Raw genomic sequence first — 6,000 nt, forward strand, 5'->3', positions numbered from 1 at the left:
ATTAATGGAGCATGGAAGCCCAATAGTAATTGCTCAATAGTGCAGTATTTGCTCTTTAAACAGAGCTCGAGAGACATAACAAATGTTCATTATTTGCCGAGATATTAGTCATTTTGTTTCTTTGATAAAGAACGTTTTTCAAGAGTATTTAGAGCCTATTTTTCAATGTTTTTTTCTGAGGGGAGAGGGGTCGAAAAAAGTAGAAGCCTCGAAATCGCGCTTGAAAAGTTCTGACGAGCTTTCTGGCGAGAGCTTAGCCGCAGACAGCTGCCGCGGTCCCCGGAGGGATTCTCGCTGGTGGCTGACGAAAACGAACACTGACATCCACCCTTATGCCCATCATCGTCGACCCAACCACTTTCCCCGTTCTTCTCATTCTCTCAATTTTTGCACCCCTTAACACTCTCGCTTCTCTTCCACTTATTAGAAGACACATAAATACCCTGATGAGAACCTATCGCCCTTCGAATCAAGTACATCACCTCTTTTAGTGATTTGACAAATGTGATTAATGTTACAGGCTAAATTGGATAGAAAAAATCAGATAATGTAGTACAGAATATTTTAAAGAATATCCTGTAGGACATATGTGGTAAATTCGCCTTAAAGTTTTATATTCCTCATCAAATATTTAAAAAAAAACTTAAATAAAAAGTTTACTGAATCAAAATTCAAGTCCCATAGAATGAAGAAAAAAATAAAATAAATAGAAGCGTTTCAATTTTAAGAATTTTAAAGATTACCAATCTTAAACAGAAATGGTCAAAATTCAAAAACTGCAAAATGTGAGATTTGTAATAAAATCATTTGAAATTTAATTTTATGAACATTTATAATAGCATATTCTGAAGTCTGGGAAAAAGTAATTAAAAATTTCAAACATTTAAAAGTGAAAAGCTTCAGCTGCTCAGCCTTCATAATTTTAAAATAAATATTTTTGAATGTTTTTCAAAATTACATTAAAACGGACTGACTTTTCAATTAAAATTATTAGTTAAAAAATTCTAAAATTTAATCAATATTTAAATCGAAACTGGGTTATAAAAATTGAAAAATTGCGAAGTTTAAGGGACTTAATATTGTGATATTTAATCATTGAAAATTACTAAATTGAGTTACTTAAAATTAAACGTCATTTTAAATTAAATAATTTAAATAACCAAAATTGCTTCAAAAAGGAATCACGAAAAAAATGACAAAGAAATAAAGAATTGCATAAATATTTTTAAAATTGTGCAGCCCAGAATTGAGCAATTACAAATTTGAATAAATATATAAAAAGATTAAAAAAATTATAATTATATTGAATGAGCATCATTTTCATAAATATTAATTTCATTCTAAGAGGACGCCGCCCCCCATCTAAGTACAACCGAGCAAAGAGTAACTTAACCTACATGTCGACAATTCCATGTGGCCGAGCGGAATACATGTATGGACAGAGGATTCAGAATCTCAAAATAAGTAAGTGTATAATTTAATGTTTAAAATGTTTAAAATTGAGCTACAGTGAACCCTTGAGTGAGCGCCAGTTTTGGGTCTGACCTTAGACCTAACTTTCTAGACAAAGCTCGGAAGAACAAACTCTGGAGGCCCTATCTCTCTCTACATTTACTCCCCTCCAAGCATTTATGTGCCACGTTCCAGGATCTTTATTTTCTTTTCTTCCTTGGAAATCATTGTCAATTAATTGGTTGCATAATTCCTCTGAGGATGCTCTGATGTCATTTCGGAATGTGTAATTTTAGCTTTTACTGCTGCGGGATATTAATTAGATCTACGGACGATGAAACTTTTACAATTTTTAGACGAAGAAATTCTCAAGGACATTTGTGTCAGATTGTCAGATTAAATTTTTTTAGAATGAGATCATCCAGCTTTATTAATCAACTGACAATTAACATCTGAATTATTCTAGTAAAGATTCTTCGAAGCAATTCTTGTTTCGGAAATCTAGTCACGGTATTCATTAATCTTTTACTCAAGTAACAAGTTATAATTCAGGTGCTTATGAAAATTATCCAATAACGATAGTGAACAAATCTTTTCGCTTAAGCTTCTGGTTTTTAATACTGAAAAATATTTGTAAAACCAAATCATGTGAATAGTTACGAGAGTGTAAACAAACTTTTATGAAAATTAATATGAAGTTCACTAAATATTCAAATGAAAAGTTTGGCTAGACACATTATTAATTCAAGCATATTCTACGGCAGTGCATTATATTGCACTTGCTATAAGGATCATTTTATACCTATATGATCATATTAGATGACCTTTATGACAAGTGGCGCATAATGCACTATTGTAGAACACGCTTCAAATATTAAAGCTTCATAGAGGACAAGATACTGAATAATTATTATTTTTTAACACCTTCGAGTTGATTAGATTGAAATATTTTATCACTGAAGTTCATCAAAAACTGTCCCAAGACTTCGAAAAGAATTAGAAATTGATGAAGGATGCAACTCACGTTTCAATGATAACAGATTTATGTATTAGATCAAATTTGAGAGAAAATTTTTTAGAACATCCATTAGCACATGCATTATATATAGTTACCTTTACTTTTAACTGGATTATTACAACTTCTCAGGTAATATGACCGAGAAAACAACAAAAACATAAAATTTAAATAACAGCATGAATCAGATGTCCGACGTCCTAATTCACAACCAATGTCTTCTATCATGCATATCATATGTTGACAATCTAGGATCTGTGGTCCTTTTATAGAATTCGAAACTCAGTCTAGAATTTAAAATGTGAATTTATTTTTTGGTGACTGTAAGCTCAAATTTTTGTACTTGGAAAAATCCAAAAATATCGGTGGTATACCTCATTAAAGTTTTATCTTCACAAATAAAGAGTTTACATTATTGATCCAATTTCATCTGACTAGGCAATTTTAACTCTTTAAAAGATCCATCTGATTTTACAGGCTAATCATGATTGACTTATTGCTTTTAAACTTAACGGAATTATACCAATATCTACTTCCAGTTCTGTATCTTTTAGCTACTTTTGAAACTGTTTCACCTTTACCAAATAGCAAAAAATGTGATAAAAATTTCTTCAGAGATCAGGGCATCTGAAACTGATATCTTCAATATTATATCTGCTTTCTCGTATCAACAATTAAAAGACAACCGAGGCATCCTTAAACTTAATACGAGAAAACCAGAACTAAATTTACCTTGACCAGTGGTGGACTATGAGTTGATGGACGATAGTGTCCCGAAGAAGGGCTCGCTGGAGGCCCTGCGCCCCCGGGCGAGACGCTGCCGCCTCCGGGGGTAAGAATCCTGGACTCGTGGCTGAACAACACTTTACCGATTTCCTCCGCCTTCAGCGGACCTCTTTAAATTTTCGATGGCAGTCACAAACAAGTTCAAAAAGTTGCAAACACTGATCTTGTAACCTGTTCGTTCACCTCTCAACTGATTAACTTAACCCTCTTCTTCTTATCAATTACCAGTATTATCATTCATAAAATATTTATTAAACGACTTCGAAATACTTTATGAGCTTCTAATTCAGCTTTGGAACTTTACCTTGGAATTATTAAACCTGGCCGTATCACGAAACTTCGCAGAAGGATTAATTTTTTATCACTTCAAAGAAAACAAGTAACAACCTTTATATCACAGTCACTTAAAAAATTCCCTTAGATCGAAGGAAGTAGTCACGTAAAAGGAACCGCTTTTTCATAAAAATTCGTTAGTTATTTCTTTTTCCCACACAATTAGCAGATGCACGATTTTTGATGGGAATTATATTCTTTTTATTGCACGAGGGTGAGTTTGTAATCACTTAATGTTGATTTTTAAATCAGGACGTCAATTTTAGGTCCGAATTAATAAATCACTGTCATGAACACCTTAAGGTTTTTGAAAATTTCAAACTTTGCAAATCAATAATTTTTTTCGGGTTTTTGATGAAAGGGTTGAGGGTTCACACGAGCGGGTTTGAAATGCCGGTAAGTCACCGATAACGGTGTCCGGCGTACCGAGGACAGTGAATCGGATTCGGTCCGATGGTGATCTGTGTCGCGGGTTGCCGCTTTCGAAAGATGAAAACGTGCGCGATAGGCGGAACGCGCAGCCGTGGATAAACCGCGGGGGCGTAGCTAGAGTCGCGCTACTCTGGGAAAAGCGGGGGTGACACCACGTGGTTTTATTGGGCAAATAACGCGTACGACAAACATCCCCTACTTCGGGGCTCTGAAGCGCGCCACGACGAGCGAGCTGGCGAGGCTGATAGTCGTCCTAGTGTAAATCGTGTTTACCCCTCATCTAGAGTGAATCCCTGTATATCAGCTCCGGCGGCGCTTCCTCCTTTTGTTCCTGTTCTTCTAGTTGAAGCTATTACCCTTCAGGTTCTAAAATGATCTATACCGCGTCATACTTTGCATAGTCAGGAATGAAAATCTCTTAAGGGTATGTAACAGACTCCAGAGTGTCACGTAACCAATTACATATCATCATTTTATTTTTATTTTATGTTACTCATATGTAGATCCTTTTTGGACATTTAAATTTTAGAAGACCCATCCTTACTAACTGTCCGTTACCATTTCTAGTCGGATTTATATTAGAAGCACTTGGATTTGCTGGGACTTTTCTAATCTTTCCTGAGACCAGTCAGTGTTACGGATAGTCGAATTCATATGTAGAGATTCGCTAACATTAAGTGCCCTAACTCATTCTTGGCGTGAAACCTCCCGCTAGAAACACAACTAAGCGAGAGTCACGAACTGTCACCCATCCGAATGCTAACCATGATCGCAAAAACGTAGCGCAACATCTGCCGCCGGTTCAATTAAATATTCGACGACGTCATAATGATAAAAATATAAATATTTTGCTGAAATGTTGGGGAATGGTTCAAAAGTATAAGAGCATATCCCTTTAGATCTAGATCGTTGGAGTTTCCATTTTGTTTAAATAATTGAATTTTAGCCCTGTTCTCAACTACATCTAAAGTTAAAAATAATAAAATTGCACTATTTTAACAAAATAGAAACTCAAGTTCGACAGCTTTACAAATGTAATTTGTCACGTGCCACTCTAGCATATACCCTTGAGTAGAAAATCTTCTGAATTTTGTTCTCCAATATTTCATAGTAATAGGAGTAGTAGTAGTAGTAGTAAAGTTTATTGTAATTATCCATTGTGTTATTTACATCGAGTTCTTAGAAATCTTTCGATTTCCCTTTAAATCCCTTGGCAGTTTTTTATATCACGTGAAAACATGTGAAGTTCTTAGAAATCCCTAGAATCCTGAGAAATCATTTAAAAATCTCTTGAAACCTCGTAAAGCCCCTTTAAATCTTTTAATACTTTTTTAATCTCTCCAGATTTGTTTACTATACTTTAAACACAAAATCTTTGAAAATGATTTAAAACCCCTTTAAATGATATAAAATCCAACTAAAGGCTTGAAGTCTTTTAAAATTCTGTAAAAATTGTAAAATTTTTTAACTTATGTGAAATCCCTAGAAACTCTAGAAAATATGCCTGGTAAAATTAACCAGAATTATGGTTAAATATTCCCTTACTATTTTTTCTAGCTAGAGTAACTAGAATCCTGGTTAATTTAACCAGAAATACTTATTGAAACAATCAGAATTCAGATTACTTTTACTAGAAAAATATTAGGGACATATTTAACCAGAATTCTGGTTGATTCAAACAAACATTTTTTTCAGTGAACCATTTATAATTCCGTGAAGTTCTGTTAAGGGGATTTCCTGGTATGAATCGAAAAAATCGATTTTTTTTTGCCTAATCTGTCACAAAACGCTCTGTAAACATTTGTGCAAAGTTTGATCTTTGAATTGCATAAGTATTTCATAAGATATATCTAGAAATGCTTGGACGTGCTGCTTGGATGCTTGTCGCTTTCTAAAACTTTAAAATGCGTTCTTATGCACACGATTACGTGAAAATTACTTGAGGGCCATCCATATACCACGTGGACAGTTGGGGGGGGGGG

The 6,000-nt window shown here is 34.2% G+C and overlaps 1 protein-coding gene across 1 annotated transcript in view; it reads right to left on the bottom strand.

Annotated features, from left to right (window-relative positions):
• Positions 1 to 4,028, bottom strand: part of LOC117182304 (homeobox protein orthopedia) — a 94,548-nt gene extending 90,520 nt beyond the window's left edge. Inside the window, exon 1 of the mRNA XM_033375446.1 lies at positions 3,200 to 4,028. The gene's annotated coding sequence lies outside the window, so the exon portion shown is untranslated. The remainder of the gene's footprint in view (positions 1 to 3,199) is intronic.
• Positions 4,029 to 6,000: the final 1,972 nt, after the last annotated feature.

This window comes from Belonocnema kinseyi, chromosome 10, assembly GCF_010883055.1.
Source record: "Belonocnema kinseyi isolate 2016_QV_RU_SX_M_011 chromosome 10, B_treatae_v1, whole genome shotgun sequence".
Lineage (NCBI taxonomy): Eukaryota > Metazoa > Arthropoda > Insecta > Hymenoptera > Cynipidae > Belonocnema > Belonocnema kinseyi.